Here is a 20,000-nt window from a genome sequence, read left to right on the forward strand (position 1 = left end):
ACTGCTGCTGCAATTAAAGATGACGATGATAATGATGATGATGGTGGTGATGGTGATGATAATGATGATGATAATGTTGCTGATGACGACGTCGATGTTGGTGGAATTTATGATGATGATGATGATGATGATGGTGGTGATGATGGCATTCATCTCAGTGGGTGGTGGAGGTGGTGGTTATGGTGGTGATGATGACGATGATGATGACAATGACGATGATGACAACGATGATGGTGATGATGATAATAATCAACACATTACAATCAATATTTACACATGAAGTTCAAAGTTCTAAAAAATAAAAATAATAATAATAATAAATGTTTAAAAATATAAAAATAAAACATTTAAAATATTTTTTTTAAATCTGAAATTTAAAAAAAAAGAAGTTTTCATTTTTACTCTTTAAATTATAAACACAAAAAGAAAAAAAATGGAAGAAATTCTTGCTGGAATTTGTGGTGAAGGTCATGTTTGGCTTTATTTTTATTTTATTTTTGGAATATTTTTTTTTGTTAGTTTTGTTTTATTTCATTTGTTTTTATAGGGCAAGGAGTCTTGTGCCTGACTTTCATCAATTTTTGCTGAAAAATCTTAATCGGGGTTAATTAAACATAGTGGTGGCAGTAGTCGTGTCAGTGGTGGTGGTGGTGATGGTAGCAACAGTGGTGATGATGGTAATAGTAGTGGTGGTGGAGGTGGTGGTGGAGGTGGTGCTGGTAGTAGTAGTAGTAGTAGTAGCTGCAGCAGCCGTAATGGGGGTGACGGTGGTGGTGGTAGTAGGGGTGGTGGTGGCGGGGTAGCATTGGTGCTAGTAGTAGTAGTAGTGGTGGTAGTGGTTTTAGTAGTAGTAGCAGCAACAACAATGGTGGTGGTGGTAATAGTAGTAGAGGTGGTGGCGGGGTAGCAGTGGTGCTAGTAGAAATAGTAGTAGTGGAGGTGGCGTTGGTTGTTGCAGTAGTAGTAGCAGCAGCAACAACAGCAATGGTGGTGGTGGTAATAGTAGTAGAGGTGGTGGTGGTGGTGGTGGTGGTAGTAGTAGTAGAAGTGGTGGTGGCAGTTGTGGTTGCAGTGGGGTAGTAGTAGTAGTGGTGGTGGTGGTGGTGGTAGTAGTGGTTGTAGTAGTGGCAGCAGCAACAACAATGGTGGTAGTGGTAATAGTAGTGGTGGTGATGGTAGTAGCAATAGTATTCGATGATGACACCGATGATAACTGGAACAGAGGTAATTATAATTACAATAATAATGATGTTAACGATAATAAAGATGTTATTCATAAAATGTCTGCTAAAATATTCATTAAAAAGATGATAACAGAGCACAGGTAGATTGGAGTAGTTAAGGAGTTCATTTTCAAGTCACGTGGTTCTGAGTTCAATTCCAACTGCAAGCAGAAGACACCATGGGCAAAAGTGTCTTCTACTGTAGCCGTGGCAGAGGAAGTGGGAGGGAGGGGTTGATTGATGGTTTACGAATAAAGTTTGGTAGATAGAAACTGAGGAAACCTCTCTTGTGCATAATCATCATCATCATCATCATCAGTAGCAGCAGCTGCATTGTTCATCATTCTCACCATTGTGCATCCTCATCATCAACATCATCATTCTCCATCCTTCATCATCATCATCGTTCATCATCACCATCATTATCATAGAATTTATGTCGTATGGTATTTGACATACCAGCATTTGGCTGTGACAAATAGGTGTCACTGGCCTTTATGAGTTATTTCCCTTTGCTTATTCTTATTTAAATTATGCAAATTCCATTGACCATAAATGAGTTCAACTCCTTTTGTCTAAGTCTAAGTCCCTTGGCAACTCTTAATATGATCAGACAATTGCTGTGATGATGACAGTCATCAAGGCAGAAACGTGTATCCAAATTTGTTCTCTTTCCTTCAGGATAATAAATAAACCTGTCCTTAATGGCATGTCCTGCACCACTGCTCAACGACCAGTGTTGGTGTGTTAACATCCCTGTAACTTACCAGTTCATCAAAAGTGACCAATAGAATATGTACCAGGCTTTAAGAAACCCTAAATAAGTACCAAAATTGATTCATTCAACCAAGGCCAGCAATTTCGGGAAGTGTTTAAGTCAATTAAATCAACCCCCCAGTACTCAACTGGTATGTATTGTATTGACCCCGAAAGGATGAAAGGTAAAGTCAACCTTGGCAGATTTTGAACTCAGAACACGAAGATAGGCAAATGCTGCTAAGCATTTTGCTTGGCGTGCTAACGATTCTGCCTGCTCACCGCTTTTGTATAATTTAATATTATTAGAAATTGTATAAAAATAATTATATATATATATGTATGTGTGTCTGAGATTGTCCCCCCACCATCACTTGACAACCGATGCTGGCGTGTTTACATCCCCGTAGCCTAGTGGTTCGGCAAAAAGAGACCGATAGAATAAGTACTAGGCTTACAAAGAATAAGTCCTGGGGTCGATTTTCTCAACTAAAGGCGGTGCTCCAGTATGGCCGCAGTCAAATGACAGAAACAAGTAAAAGAGTATCAAAACACAAATGCAGCGTGGAGGATGTTTGTAAGCCATTTTAGAACATACAAAAACCGTTAGTTTCACTTCGACATTTAAATTTAATTTGTGTCAAAATGTTTTCTTCGCTTTGAAACTGCGACCTGTTCACTGACAAAACTTCATGCAGCATAAAGTTTTGTCAGTGAACAAGTCGCAGTTTCAAAGCATTGAAAACATTTGGACACAAATCAAATTTAAAATGTTGAAGTGAAACTAACGGTTTTTGTGTGTTATTTTAAAAGGCCTACAAACATCTTCAACACTGCGATTGTTTTTGTATTTCAGCACACGATCTCAGATCGGGTCACTTGCTATGCAAACACCATCTCTGTAATTATTAAAATATCCTGTGTATTGTTGAAGTATAACCAATTTATTCCTGATTAAATTTTAATAACAGAAACTTATATAGACCCTCAAGGGCCTTATGGACCTTGGTTGAGAGAGCCCCTGGCATACACTAAATGCATACAGAACATATAGAAGACAAGTCAGTCTCTGCTAGAAATAGCAACCAAATATTGTTTAAAATGTTCGAATTCTTTTCTTCCCTCCTTGTGCATTTTTTTCCTGTTTCTTTCTTGTTCTGTCTTTCTCCATCACTTCTTCTCTTTCTCTCTCTCTCTCTCTCTCTCTCTCTCTCTCTCTCTCTCTCTCTCTCTGTCTCTCTCTCTGTCTTTGTGTCTCTTTCATAGTCTCTCTTTGTCTTTGTCATTCTCTCTCCCCCTCTCACTCTTTCTGTGTTCTGTGTCTCTCTTCCTCCCTTTCAAAGTCTATTTGTCTTCTCTCTCTCTCTCTCTCTCTCTGAATAACAGACTTTCTAAGCTGAGTGGTCACATCTAGATTGTCTTTAATCATAGACCTGCACCGTTGAGATAAAACAGAAGCTAAACAACAACAACAACAACAACAACAGTGTATACTACACATAGGTACATACACAGGGTCTCATCACCACAAACATATCCACGGATACACCTACATTACATATACATGCACACACACACACATCAGTCTCTACTGAATACTTCGTGCATAAAACACACATGTAAAACATACCGAATGCAGACCACACATAGACATGCCATCACCTAACACATGTGCATATGTACATGTACATACATACATATATATGCGTGTGTGTATGTGTATGCATGTGAGTATATATATATATATATATATATATATATATATACATTTATATTTATGTATATGCATATATATAGTTATTTATATATGTATACCTGTATGTGTGTGTATGTATGTATATGTGTATATATATATATATATATATATGTATGTATATGTGTGTATATATATATATATATATATATATATATATATATGTATATACATTCATATTTATGTATATGCATATATATAGTTATTTATATATGTATACCTGTATGTGTATGTATATATATATACTTATATATACATATATTATATGTATATATATATATATATGTATATATATCTGTGTGTGTGTATACATATATATATGTATGTATGTGTGTATGTGAGAAAGAGAGAGAGAGAGAGAGAGGGGGGTGGGGGAGAGCACACACACAGAGATTGCTGTCAGCTCCAGCTGGCAATGTGAAAGTTCTAACGCTGCTAATTACAGTTTGGTAGAAGCAGACAGCTGTTCACAGCATTGCAATTACAAATTAAACGTAATTTTTAACATCAGGGGCCCTTTTTTTTCCATGTTTGTAAACACACACACACACAATACACATACAATAACTACACACACATACTTATAAACACACATGTATACCGAAACCCCTCTTTATATATATATATATGTATATGTGTATATATATATATATATATATATATATATATATATATATATATACACACACACACATAAATCCACTCATTTTAGTTTGGTTTTATCTGGTTCTGCCCCTTTTTTTTTGTTTCTTGTTTTTTTACAGAATTCCCTCTTCTCGTTGCCATGGTGAGTCTGAAAGCAGAGGCAGTAGAGAGAGAGAGAGAGAAAGGGAGAGAAAGAGAAAGAGAGAGAGAGAAATGGGATTTGAGATATCAATTTAACAAGAAGGAAACGGAGAAACGTTCTTAAGAAGCTAAAGGAATCAGGAGGGAGTTCTAACAGACCAATATTCTTCTAGAACTTTCGATCCCTCTTTCTGTCTCTCTCTCACCTTTTCTCTTTCTCTCCCTCCTTTTCTATCTCTCTCTCTCTATCTGTCTCTCTCTGTCTATTTCCCTTTTTGTGTCTTTTTTTCTGTTTATTTCTTGCTCTCTCTCTCTCTCTTTCATTGTCTCTCTATCTTTCTCTGTCTTTCTCCCTCTATCTCTTTTTCCATCTCTGACTCTTCTCTTTCTCATTGTACTTTCTCTCTATCATTCATTCTCTCTTTCTCTCAATCTTTCTCTCTCTCTCTGTCTCTATCTCTCTCCATTTCTTTCTCTCTCCATCTCTGCCTGTCTCTCTCCCCCTGTCTTCTTCTCTCTCCCCCTATCTTCCTCTCCCACCCCTTCTCTCCCTAATGTTCTTGTAACTATTGTTGCTGTTCCCTGTTTGTTGTAAAAAACACATTTTCTTCAGTATTTTTTTACTACTTTTCTCGATGTTATTCACACAATTTTTTTTCTCTTTGGCTCGTGGGTGGGGGTGGGGGACCCTGTACGTGTGCACACATGCATGTTTGTATGTGTATGTACCTGCACATACATGCACATTCATGTGCACACACATACATATATCCACTTGCATGGCGATGCTGATCACATACATATATATATACATATAATCATTTATACATGTATACACATTTATACATATATATATACATATATCCATATATACATACATACATGCATCTGCACTTATACATACATATATACATTTATAGTTATACATATATATATATACATATGTGTTTGCACATAAGCATACATATATATGTATTTATACACATATATACATTGATACATACATGTATATACATATATGCATTTATACATACATATATATACATATATGTATTTATACATACATATATATACATATATGCATTTATACATACATATATATACATATATGTATTTATACATACATATATATACAGTTATACATACATGCTTATACATTTATGGATATATACATACATTTGCGCTTATAAATACATACATACATATATATATATATATATATATATATATATATATGCATATATAGTTATACATATATATATACGTGCATGCATATATACATATATACGTTTGCATATATGCATACATATATATATATATACATGTGTATTTATACACATATATACATATATATATATGTGTGTATGCATATATACATATCTATACATATACATTTGCACACACACACACACACACACACACACACACACACACACACACACACGTGCATATAAGGTGTGTATTTATCCAACGGTGTTGCTGATGTCGCTGTTGATGTTGCTGTGAAAATCGCCTGTTTACCTTGCCTTTCTACACTATGTGGTCTTATTTGTAGGCTGTTTGCATTTAGGAGGTTCTCTGTTTTGTGTTGTTGATGCTGATGTTGCTGCTGCTGTCATAATTGCTGCTGTTGTTGTTTTTGTTATTGTTATTGTTGTTGTTGTTCACTCTAACATTCTTGTATTTATCATATAATGTTTGTTTGTAAGTCGTTTGCAATGGAGGTGGGCAAGGATGGAGTGGAGCTCTCTGTATAGTATTACTTTCGTTGCTGTTGTAACTATTGCTGTTGTAACTATTGCTGTTGTAATCGTCGTCGTTGCTGCTGCATCTGCTGCTGTTGCTGTCATCATCATCATCATCATCATCATAAATATTGTCGCTGCTGCTGCTGCTGTTGTCTTCATTGTTGCTGCAGTTATAGCTGCAATTGTTATTTGAACTTATTGTTGTTGTTGCTGCTGCATCTGATGCTGATGCTGTTGTCATCATCATCATCATTATCATTGTTGTTGTTTTTGTGGTTGTTATTGTCGCTCTACTTGTTGTTGTTGCTGCTACCGCTGCTGTCCGCATCCTCATAGCTGCTGCTGTTTTTAGCATTGTTGGTTGTTGTTGTTGTTGTTGTTATGTATTATTCAAAGGAGTAAAGAACCATGAGAGAATTTGTTAGGGGACAGTTTATTTTTCCCTTCCTTCTTTTCCCCCATTTGTTCCCTTATATTTAACACTCAATAAGTTCATACATATTTAAAATGGTCTTCATCTGTTGTTAGCAGCCACTGTTGTTGTTCTTGTTCTTGTTCATGTTTGTTGCGTAGAGGCGCAATGGCCTGGTGGTTATGGCAGCAGACTCGCGGTCATAGGATTGCGGTTTCAATTCCCAGACCGGGCGTTGTGAGTGTTTATTGAGCGAAAACACCTAAAGCTCCACGAGGCTCCAGCAGGAGATGGTTGCGACATTGAGTATCGCGTATGGTTGTAGTACATAAATGCATGTGATACATATACATATGTGTGCGTTTGTGTCTTTGGGATGTATATGTATGCACATATATCTGTGCATACCTTTCCATGTCTGTGTGTTTGTGATTACATGTGTGTGTGTGTGAGTGTGTGTGTTTGTGCATGTATATTTTTGTGTGTTCATGTGTGCTCATATGTGTGTATATATGCGGGAGTGTGTGCTCATGTGTATATATGTTTGTATATATGTGTGTCTGGTTTCTCATATGTGTATACATGTTTATATACGTGTTTATGTGTGTGTGTGTCTGTGTGAATCATTCAACACTGAGGTCAATGCGTATTTAATATCCTCTGGGGCGGTCAGCAAGGTGAAACAGGGTTTTAAGGGGATTATGTAAATGTATGGATTAAATATGAAGACTACAAAGGGTCAAACAGGGATTAAGGTATTATCTATACGTTACAAACATACATGTATATACACACACATTCATATACACATGTATACACACACACACACAAACACACACACATAAAGAACAAGTAAACAGATCTTCAACAGTTTTGTTGCCAAGTCTTCAGTTGTTTGATAAACCAAAGTGGTTATATACGCATATATATATATATATATATATATATACATATATATATATATATATATATATACATATATAGATATGCATACATATATATTATACATACATTAATGGAGTGGCTGTGTGGTAAGTAGCATGTTAACCAACCATATGGTTCCGGGTTCAGTCCCACTTCATGGCATCTTGTGTAAGTGCCTTGTACTGTAGCCTTGGGCCGACCAAAGCCTTGTGAGTGGATGTGATAGACAGAAACTGAAAGAAGCCCGTTACATGTGTATATATATGTATGTATATGTATATATACATGTTATTGTTTGTGTGTCTGTGTTTGTCACCCCACCATCACTTGACAACCGATGTTGGTGTGTTTACATCCCCGTAACTTAACAGTTCAGCAAAAGAGACCAATAGAATAAGTACTAGGCTTACAAAAGAATAAGTCCTGGGGTCAATTTGTTCGACTAAAGGCAGTGCTCCAGCATGGCCACAGTCAGATGAATGAAACAAATACAAGAAAAAGGATAAAAGAATATGTGTGCTTGTGTATGTATGTCATCATCATGTGTGTGTGTGTGTATGCATGAATATATATATATATATATATATATATATATATATATATATATATATAAGAATTTAAGGAATGGAGAAAACGCATGTTATAATTGCATACTTTATTCCTACATATGTTTCAAAGGATTACAACCTGTGTGATCCATAGGGATCATTGATATTAAAGTTGTAACCTTCTCATCAGGGAAAGCATGGGAATCATCTTTCCCTGATGAGAAGGTTACAATTTTAATATCAAAGATCCCTATGGATCACACAGGTTGTAATCCTTTGAAACATATGTAGGAATAAAGTATGCAATTATAACATGCGTTTTCTCCATTCCTTAAATTCTTAAATATACTCAAATACCCAAAATTTCAAGGAGTTCCTGCATTAAAAACAGGAACTAAACCACAGTTATTTTGTGTTCTTTGCTACATTGGTTTCTATTAACCCATTTATTCTATCAGAAGAATTTTTATTCATTAAGATAGAAGAAATACACATAATTATATATATATATATATATATATATATATATATATATATATACATATATTGTATTGCATATAACAATATGTACATTACATTACTTACACACATATACATATGTATGTGTGTATATATATTCTTTTATTCGTTTGCTTGTTTCAGTCATTTGACTGTGGCCAAGTTGGACCACCACCGAAAGGGGTTTTAGTCAAACAAATCACTCACAGGATTTATTCTTTGTAAATCTAGTGCTTATTCTATCGGTCTCTTTTGCCAAGCCGCTAAGTTACGGGGACATATACCCACACACAAACACATATATATAAACACACATACATGATGTATTCTTAGGTCTCCCTCTCTTCTTTTGTCCATTTGGCAGTACCCATTGAATAGCTGTCTTGGATACCTGGATATTCATTCTTCTGGCAGACAGGAACCATGATCTGCAAGTCTCATTCTTCTCCCCCATGCTGGTTCTTTTCAAGACTTCAGAATTTGCAGTACCCTCCCTGTAAGTAATCTGCATAAAACACCTCTTTAATGCCAAAGAATTGGAAAAAACGATATGTCTCCACTAGCGTAGCAGGGGGCAAGAGCAGTCCACCCTGGGTGGCACTTATGGGTCTGCTGTAGGCAGTATGTGTCTTTTGTGGGGTCCAGAGGTGGCAAACGGAAGGACTGCCCTGGGAAGCACACACTCTGGTTATGCTAGTGTATATCTCCAATCATTTCAACTTTGGGCATCATTGCCTGCATCTTCCCAAGTGATACTAAGTTGCTTCAGGTCTTTGAAGGCAGCACTCCATGGGCCTTCCTCTCTTCCTTCATTCCTCTGGTCGTATCCTCATTATTCTACCATTTCTGCAGGTCTCACTTTGAGCATAGCTGATTGTCTCATCCAAAGTCACTTCATATCATCGGAGGTGACACACTGTGTCTTCTTGAAAATTCCATCTCTTCCTTTGTCCCTTTGGTTGCATTCATTGTACAGCTGTCTTGCATATTTGTTCTTCTACCAGTTCTCACTATCTCTCTCTTCTTTCGGCCACACACATTCCTGCAGATTGCACAGATTGCTTTTCCAAGGATATTTTCCAAAGTATGATATTTACGGCAATGTGTAGCAGCACATTGCAATGTGCAGTAAATGGTAAAAATTTATTTTTCCAGATTAGATTAAAAATTTTTTTTCCCCCTCTTCAGCATTGGTTAAACTAATTTTTATTTCTCTTCTCTCGTTAGTATAACTACTAATTTCACAAATATTGCTACTTTCTTGGGGGAGAGATAATCTAGTAATATCATTAATGAGCAGCAATGGTAAAAACGTAATTTTTCTTAATTAAATTTATATTTTTCCTAACTCTCATTGGTATATTCATTAATTTAATGAATTTTGACAGTTTTCTGTTGGGTAACCTAACGCATTTATCAGGAAAAATTTTATTTCATTTTCAAAATTTATGAGCAAGAAGGATACTGCAAATATGACTGTGTGGTAAGAAGCTTGCTTCCCAATCACATAGCTCCAGATTCAGTCTCAATGTATGGCACCTTGGGCAAGTACCTTCTGCTACAGTCTGAAGCCACACAAAGCCTTGTGAATGGATTTGGTAGACAGAAACTGAAAGAAGCCCATTGTATACATATGTATGTATGTATGTATGTATGTATGTACGTATTTCTTTTACTTTCAATCATTTGATTGCAGCCATGCTGGACCAACGTCTGAACAAATCAACTTTAGAACCTATTTCTTAAGCCTGACACTTATTTTGTTGCTCTGTTTTGCCAAACCGCTAAGTTGCAGGGATGTAAACATACCAACACCAGTTTCCAAGCAGTGATTGGGGGCACAAACACAGATACATACACACATATATATATATATACATACATACATACACAACAGGCTTCTTTCAATTTCTGTCAACCAAATACACTCACAAGGCTTTCGTCAGTGCAAGGCTATAGTAGAAAGCACTTACCCACGGTTCCACACAGTAGGACTGAACCTAGAACCATGTGGTTGGGAAGCAAGCTTCTTACCATACAGCCACACCTGTACCTAAAATTAAATTACTGTGGGCAGGATATATATGGGTGTATGTGTGTGTATGTGTGTGTGTGTGCCGGTGTTTTAATGGTGGCAGCTGATGAAGGATGTGTTCTCTATGTGGCCTGCTTGTTTGTTGTACCTTGTTTATCATTTTGTCCATGTTCTTTTGCAATGTCATGTACCCAGATATGTACCTATATGTACATGTAGATGAAGGTATGTACATACATGTACATATATATGCATATACTCATATATTGTTTATATATATATATATATATAAAGTATAAGGAAAGGAAAATAAATATAGGTCTAGATGATCATTAATCCAAAGTTGGTACAAATCCAATAAACATTCTACAAATTGTTTCCAAGCCTAATTAATTCCCCAAACAAAACGGAAAATATAATCCTTTTGAAATCAAAATTAGGTTTTTCTTCAGGAATTCATTATTGGAATGAATAGGTTCAATCAACAAAAAAATATAAAGACCTTTGATAATTTAATTGTTTGTTCCTGTCCAGGTTATTAAAGGTCTTTATGTCTTTTTTTTTTATTGGTCGAACTTATTTATTCCAATAATGAATTCCTGAAGAAAAACCTAATTTTGATTTCAAAAGGATTATTTTTTTTTCATTTTGTTTTTGGAATTAATTAGGCTTGGAAATGATTTGTAGAATCTTTAATAGATTTGTACCAACTTTGGATTAAAGATCATCTATACCTATACTTTTCTTTCCTTTCTTTATACTTTATTTACTGATTATAGGTGTAGGAGTGGCTGTGTGGTAAGTAGCTTGCTTATCAACAACATGGTTCCGGGTTCAGTCCTACTGAATGGCACCTTGGGCAAGTGTCTTCTACTATAGCCTCGGGCTGACCAAAGCCTTGTGAGTGGATTTGGTAGACGGAAACTGAAAGAAGCCCGTTGTATATATGTATATATATGTATGTGTGTGTATATGTTTCCGTGTCTGTATTTGTCCCCCCAACATCGCTTGACAACCGATGCTGGTGTGTTTATGTCTCAGTAACTTAGCGGTTCGGCAAAAGAGACCGATAGTGGGGCAGAACCTAAAGCCATCGGGTTTGGTAACCAAACTTTTTGATCACTCAGCCACATTTGCCCATACATTTAAGAGATTATAAAAACAATAATGAGATGGCCATGGCTGGAACGTCTTAGCACATACGTCTGCTGAACAACAACAATGACGACAATAACAAAATAACAACAACCACAAAGACAAAGAAAACTCGGAGGAAGTTTGAACTTAAGACCTCAGCTCAATTTATATATGCAAAGTCAGTATCCAGTTCTGAAAGTTCTCCATTGTTTGTGCCAAAAAAGTCTGGGAAACATGAAGTATTAATATCCAGCTTGAAGAACTCACCTCAAATATTTGTGCCAAATTCATTACCCTTTACATAACTTTCAAGATCAAATTCATCTCAAATCTCGCCCATCATAAAACTCCTCCACTTTTCCTACACAAAAACCGAAATAATGTAAATTCTTAAAGCAAAAACTTCTTACCATTTGTTTTCTTTGTTCTTTTACTACATCCTCTCAGATCTATTTTACTATTGAATTTCTTAGCTTCCTCTTTAAATTCCTGAGTTTAGCTTCATCAAACTAAAAGATGGAAGAAACTAAAAGCAGCACATATTCAACATAGTCGACAATCTGCCAGGTTTTCCAAAGAATTCTTCCAAAAGAAATAATATGACCTAATCTTAAATGTATATATCTGTTGTTCTTTTGGCGAGATGTTGTTGGATGCAAGAAGACAAGAATGCAGGAATGCAAGAAAAGTGGTTTGGTTTTTGGCTGGACCAAGCATCACCTCATTGCTTGTGTATGCATCCATTGGTGCAACCATCTATATGGACAGACGTAAATATAACCATTCATCCATTACACACATCTATATTTGCACATACACACACACACGGATAGATAGACAGACAGACAGACAATAGATAGGTAATAGAAATAGGTGTAGATATACAGATATTGATATATATATATATATATATATATATATATATATATATATATGTATAATGCAGGAGTGGCTGTGTGGTAAGTAGCTTGCTTACCAACCACATGGTTCCAGGTTCAGTCCCACTGCATGGCACCTTGGGCAAGTGTTTTCTACTATAGTCTCGGGCTGACCAAAGCCTTGTGAGTGGATTTGGTAGAGAGAAAGTGAAGGAAGCCCGTCATATATATATATATATATATATATATATATATATATATGTATGTATGTATGTTTGTGTGTCTGTCCCCCCAATGCTGGTGTGTTTACGTCCCTGTAACTTAGCGGTTTGGCAGAAGGGACTGATAGAATAAGTTCTGGGGTCGATATGTTCGACTAGAGGTGGTGCTCCAGCATGGCCACAGTCAAATGACTGAAACAGATAATATATATGTATATAATGTACTGACCTGTGATAGAAAATTCAACAAAAGAAGTACTCAGCCACTTGCATGGTAACTTCATGAGGAGGCTGCAAAGATATATGGCTGAAGCGGGAAGACCGAATATGGCTTGAAAGTCATAACATGCCTAGGTGAGACAGGCTGACACTGAAGTGGCTACACGCCCTCCATTGTCAGTTAAAGTTTAGACAGTGTCATGTGACAACTTGCTGGGGCTACTTGCTGGAGCCTAGCAGCGGGAAGTTTAGACAGTGTCATGTGACAACTTGCTGGGGCTACTTGCTGGAGCCTAGCAGCGGGAAGTTTAGACAGTGTCATGTGACAACTTGCTGGGGCTACTTGCTGGAGCCTAGCAGCGGGAAGTTTAGACAGTGACATGTGACAACTTGCTGGTGCTGCCTACTGGACCCTAGCAGCGGGAAATTTAGACAGTGTCACGTGACAACTAGCTGGGGCTGCCTGCTGGAGCCTAGCAGCAGATATAAAAAGGGGAATTTGACATGACGATCAGTCGGGCGCTGACACTCGTTGATGCTGCATCGAAGAGGCCAGTGAATAGAAGAAAGAAGACATGCACCCAACACCAGAGCTGAAGACACCTCCGAAAGGGGGGGGGGCTCCGCCACGTCAAAACGGTAGAGGAGTAGGGGCCGAAACCGGACGTGGTTCCTCCTGATGATGTCTTGAGCTAACTGGATCCTATAAAGGAGCTGTTGTGGTAGCAGACCACGAAACATGGTTGAAATTCCTCATTCCAGTTCAACTGGAACCCTTATTGTCATAACCGATGGTCAGCCAGTGTTAATATTATTCACACACACACACACACAAGGCGGTGAACTGGTAGAATCAATAGCAAGCTGGGTGAAATGCTTAGCGGTATTTTGTCTGCCGCTACCTTCTGAGTTCAAATTACGCCGAGGTTGACTTTGCCTTTCAACCTTTTGGGGTAAATGAAATAAGTACCAGTTATGCACTGGGGTCGATGTAATTGACTAGTCTCCTCCCCAAAATTTCAGGTCTTGTGCCTTTCGTATAAAGGATTATTCAGACACATAGAATGCATATTTATTCACATTGTTTTGAATTAATCATGCTTCAAGATTTCAATGATATGATTGTTTATTTTTAGAATGACATTGTAGGGTGGGTGTGAGAGGCCAGATCTGGCCAGTTTGAACATAAAACAGGTAGAGTATTTGGGCTGGAAACGGCTGGTTTAACTCTTTAGCATTCAGATTACTCTCTCAAATATAAAGCTTACTTATTCTCAATGTTTTGAATTAATCATGTGTTGTCTTGTAGCATTGAGATTTCAACAATGTGATTGCAATGCTTATTGATAAACATCGTTTTAAATTAATTGTGTTGTCACATGGCTTCAAGATTTCAATGTTTGGTTTTAAAATGACATGGTAGGGCAGGTGAGAGAGGCCAGATTGAACCTTATACAGGTAGAGCCTTAGGGTTAAGAATGTGCTATATCATAACTTCAAGATTTCAATGATGTGACTATTTATTTTTTGAATGACACTCTAGGGTAGGTGAGAGAGTTCGACCAGTTTGAACACAAAACAATATTTGGGATGAATGTGGCCAGGGTGAATTTTAATGGTACTTCATGAGTTGTGCTATTAATTAAAATCTTCTCATGTAAGATACATTCTGAGACTAGCAGGGTTAATATCTTGGTTCTGTATAAAATCTTGATCTGCTAACCATGGTTTTTTTTTTATTCTTCTTGATTTTGTTCTTAACCATATCCAATACATCAATCATTACCAGAACCATTTTTACTTCCCTGCCCACATACTGCTAATTACCATTTCCACAGACCTTGTAGTTTATAGTTTTCCAGCCTCTCTCTCTTGCTTTTTGTTTGTTTTTCTTTTAAATCAGAAGGAATCAAGATGTCTATCAAAAAAAACATAGATTATTTTTGTTCCGTCTTTAATCACAATATCTGGAGAGTTTGCTTTGATCTCTATGTCAGACTGAACTGGCAACATTCCAGAATATCACAGCCATATCTTTGTTTTATTTCTTTTTTAACCATATTGGATTCTGATGTCCATTTAAACCAGTTTTTTTTTTGCAATCTCAATATGGAAATAGTTACAATTTTATTGCCGTTTTTTAATAATTCTTATTAATTTTTTTCTTCTTCTCATTATCATTATTATTATTGTTATTGTTATTATTATTATTATTATTATTATTATTATTGAGGCAATGAGCTGGCAAAATGTTAGCATGCTGGGTGTAATGCCTACCAGTATTTCTTCATAGATACATCATCATCATCATCATCGTTTAACGTCCGCTTTCCATGCTAGCATGGGTTGGACGATTTGACTGAGGACTGGTGAAACCAGATGGCTGCACCAGGCTCCAATCTGATTTGGCAGAGTTTCTACAGCTGGATGCCCTTCCTAATGCCAACCACTCAGAGAGTGTAGTGGGTGCTTTTACGTGCCACCAGCACGAAGGCCAGTCAGGCGGTACTGGCAACGGCCACGCTCAAAATGGTGTATTTTATGTGCCACCCGCACAAGAGCCAGTCCAGGGGCACTGGCAACAGTCTCGCTCGAAAATCCTACGAAGGCCAGTCAGGCAGTATTGACTGACTCTGCCTTTCATCCTTTCAGGATCAATAAATCAAGTACCAGTGAAACACTGGGGTTGATGTAATTAAATTTCAGGTCTTGTGCCTTTAGTAGAAAAGATTATTATTATTACTGAGAATTCAAGTTGTTATTACTGCCAGAGGTGGTCCTACTCCATATTAAAATAAATTTGTTTGAAATTTTAAGGTATTTCCATTATTTTGTCCAGCCCTTCGTTGACCACGACATTCAAATTTTTTTTCTCCGTGTTTTTCTCCTTATTCCTTCTGTTGAAGAGCGTAGCTCGAAACGTTAAAGACTTTCTCTATTCCCGAGCATCAAACTAATACATCCTTTTGTTGTTTACACCACCTGTCCTCGTCTGTTGTTGTTTTTTTCATAAATTCTCCCATATATATATATATATATATATATATATATATATATATATATATATATATATGCACATACCTACATACATGATGGGCTTCTTTCAGTTTCTGTCTACCAAATCCCATTGACAAGGCTTTGGCTGGCCCAAAGCTATAGTAGGAAATGCTTGCCCAAGGTGGGACTGAACCCAGAACCATGTGGTTGGTAAGCAAGCTACTTACCACAGGGCTACTCCTGCGCCTTTTCCAAATGACATTGTGGGGTGGGTGTGAGAGGTAGGATCTGGCCAGTTCAAACATAAAACTGGTAGAATATTTTGGGCCGGATATGGCTAGATTAAATAGTAAAGGGTTAGGTCAGCAAGATGGCAGAATTGCTAGAATACTGGAAGGAAATACTGAGCCTCATTTTTGTCTGACTTTATGTTGAGAGTTCAAATTCTGCTGAAGTTAGCTTTGCCTCTCATCCTTTTGGGTGGGGGTTGATAAGATAAGTACCGGTTGAGCATGGGGTGGGGTGAGGTGGGTGGGTCAATGTAATCGACTTATCCCCCCCACTCCTGCCACCCACAACTGAACTGGCTGGCCTTGTGCCAAAATCTGAATCCATTGTTAATGCATCATCATCACTGTCGTCATCATCATCAGTTAAAGCAGAAGTGTCATCATTGTCAGTAATTCCCACCGTCACCACCACAACCATCATCATCATCATCACCATCATTATCAACATCATTGTCATCTTCATAATTATAAGCATTTCTATCATTGACATCAGCATCATAACCACCACCACCACCACCACTACCACCACCACCACCACTACCACCATCTCCGCTACCTTCATACTACCCCACACCTCCGTCACATCACCATTCCATCATCATCACACTGTTTGCTCACAATGCATCACCACCACACCACCACACCACCCACCCTCAACGCTACCATTATCAATACCTCCACCACCACTATTAAAACTGATAATGCAACCACTCCCATCATCATTAACACCCCACCACCAGACCAGCACCATCAGAATGCAGTTCCCAGACTGGATGGTCACCATTGGAATGCCATTGATATAATGTCAAATCAGCTAGCCTAGGGTTTAATCAATGCTGAACAACAGCAATGATAATTACAACTACCACCACCACCCCTACCACCACCACCACTACCACCACCACCACTACCACCACCACCACTACCACCACCGCCAATACCACCACCACCGCCAGCATCATCGTCGTCATTATCATCTTCACCACACCACCACCACCACCACCTTCATAATCGTCATCAATAGCACTATCATCACCACAATCATCATCATCATCACCACCACCACCACCACCACCACCACCACCATCCCTGATACCTTTCTCATCAGTAGAACAAGATACTGTGTCACCAGCTGCAGGTGCCATGCCGTTGCTAGGTTACCAGCATATCTCCCAGTTGGCCCCATGTAAAGCAGAGACAGAGAGAGAGAGAGAGAGAGAGAAGGAGAGACAGGATAAGATAAAAGATATGGAGATAGGAGCAGGGGGAGGAGGGGGAAAAGAGAGGAGAGGGGAAAGATGTACTGATGATGATGATGGGAAGGATAAGGAAGATGGCGTTAGAGTTGGTGGTGATGGTGAGAGCAGGGATCTCATTTCTTTTCCTTTCTTCTCCCTCCCTAAACACACACAACTGCCACTGCCACCCATCACCACCACCACCCCAACCCGCACCTCTGAACTAAAGCAGAAAGCTAATTAAGAAAGCATGTTGCTGGAATACATATATGTCTGTCTGTGTGTCCAAAGTTGGATCTCTTTTAAAAGCTCCACAGTGGCTTCTGGTGGTGGTGGTGGATGGTGGTGATGTTAAAGAGAGTGCATTGTGGTGTGATGCGATGCTGCATGTGGCTTGTTGTTGTTGTTGCTGTTGGTGGTGGTGATGGTATAGTTTCGCAATGGAGACGAGGTAAAAGTGTATTGCACAAACCACAACCGCAACTACAAAAATAACAACAGCAGTTGTAGCAGCAACAGTAACAACAACAATAACAAGGAAAATAACAACAGCAACAACAGCAGCATCAACAATAACAACTAAATATACACACGTCTCCAAAAGTCCTTGAGCAGTGATTTCAGCACATCAACTGCTGGCTTTGTACCTTTGATGAAGGATGGAATAAAAGACCTTTTATTCAGAAAACAGGTAAACTTTAGTGACAGAAATGGCATCTGGCGGAAAAACAACGCTTCATTTACACGATATATTGGTTTGAGCCAGGTTAGCCTGCAGAAATAGCCATATAGGTGTAGGCATGGTTGTGTGGTAAGAAACTTGCTTCACAACCACATGGTTCTGGGTTCAGTCCCACTGCGTGGCATTTTGTCAAGTGTCTACTAATATAGCCTCGGGCTGACCAAAGTCTTGTGAGGGGCTTTGGTAGATGGAATCTGAAAGAAGATAGTTATGTATATGTGTGTGTGTATATATATATATATATATATATATATATATATAATTATTACAAATTAAAAGGGTAAAGGTTTATCAATTTATTAATTTATTAGCTGCTATTTCTGAACTTCGGTATATGGTGAAGCAAATGCTTGCTGATCCCTTAATTATGTTTATATATATATATATATATATATATATATATATATATATCATCATTTAACATCCATTGTCCATGCTGGCATGGGTTGGATGGTTTGACCAAGATTGGTAAGTCCGATTTTGGCATGGATTTCTATGGCTGGATGCCCTTCCACTCCAAGAGTGTAATGGATGCTTTTATGTGCCACCAGCACAGGTGCCATTTGCATGACACTGGTATCAGCCATGACTGTGATTTTGCTCAGCTCGATGGGTCTTGACAATGACTGCAATAATGATGATGATGATGATGATGATGATGATGTGACTGATGATGATAGTGATGGTAATGATGGTGATGGTGGTGATGTAAGTGTGCATGTGTATATATGTGTGTGTGTATGTATGTGTGTAGTGCAACAGGGGGGAAAAACTGACTCACTTTCTTTAAATGTTTGTCCTTAAGCCTTGTTTATTCTTATTGAAAATGCTAAACACATTAGAAACTAATCTCTCACCGTCTCTCCCTCTCCCTCTCTCTCTCTCTCCCTCTGAAAATGAAAAGCAAACTGGCATCATCTCAGGTAGAGTTTGATCCATGGAAATCACACCTTTGATCCCCAATCGTAAATTATTAATCAGCTCAGCTTCTTCTATTCAGGTCTTGTACAGGTTAGCAATTGTCATTCTTGTTCCACTGCGTGATCCTTGTTGAAGCATTTGCTCTGTGCATTATGTTCGCAAGAGCATAACGTATATACTGCAAACACAGCAAATAGCCATGATTGTGGAACAAATTCAAAGACTTAAAATGTGACTGCTGGGTTATTGAGCTTTTGCCTGATTCTGTTGGAACTGATTCTGCAATTATTAATGATGTGCTGTACTACAATGCCGTCTCAGAGAAAGGAGCTTAGGGTTAGAGCTGAACTCTCAGATAGATAGATAGATAGGCAGGCAGGCAGGCAGGCAGGCAGGCAGGCAGACAGGTAGGTAAGTAGACAGATGGGCTGCCATGACAGACAGATAGACAGACAGGAGGTAGGTAGACAGGAGGTAGGTAGGTAGGTAGACAACCAGACAGACAGGTAGACAGACAGGTAGACAGACAGATAGAAAGGTAAGTAAGTAGACAGACAGAAATATATAGACACAGACAGATAGATATATATAGACACATAGACAGACAGACAGACAAATATATAGAAACAGACAGACAGACAGATAGACAGACAGGCAGATAGACAGACACACAG

At 37.9% G+C, this 20,000-nt stretch overlaps 1 protein-coding gene and 1 long non-coding RNA gene across 3 annotated transcripts in view; one reads left to right on the forward strand and one right to left on the reverse strand.

Moving 5' to 3' along the window:
* The window catches only part of LOC106873056 (HEAT repeat-containing protein 4), a 401,083-nt gene that overhangs the window by 106,548 nt on the left and 274,535 nt on the right, over nucleotides 1–20,000 (reverse strand). The window lies entirely within an intron of this gene.
* The window catches only part of LOC149131422 (uncharacterized), a 13,810-nt gene continuing 2,822 nt past the window's right edge, over nucleotides 9,013–20,000 (forward strand). The window contains exon 1 of the long non-coding RNA XR_016237928.1: nucleotides 9,013–9,144. This is a non-coding gene — a long non-coding RNA (uncharacterized LOC149131422). The remainder of the gene's footprint in view (nucleotides 9,145–20,000) is intronic.

The sequence above is a fragment of the Octopus bimaculoides genome, chromosome 22, assembly GCF_046866305.1.
Source record: "Octopus bimaculoides isolate indiv1 chromosome 22, ASM4686630v1, whole genome shotgun sequence".
Classification (NCBI taxonomy): domain Eukaryota; kingdom Metazoa; phylum Mollusca; class Cephalopoda; order Octopoda; family Octopodidae; genus Octopus; species Octopus bimaculoides.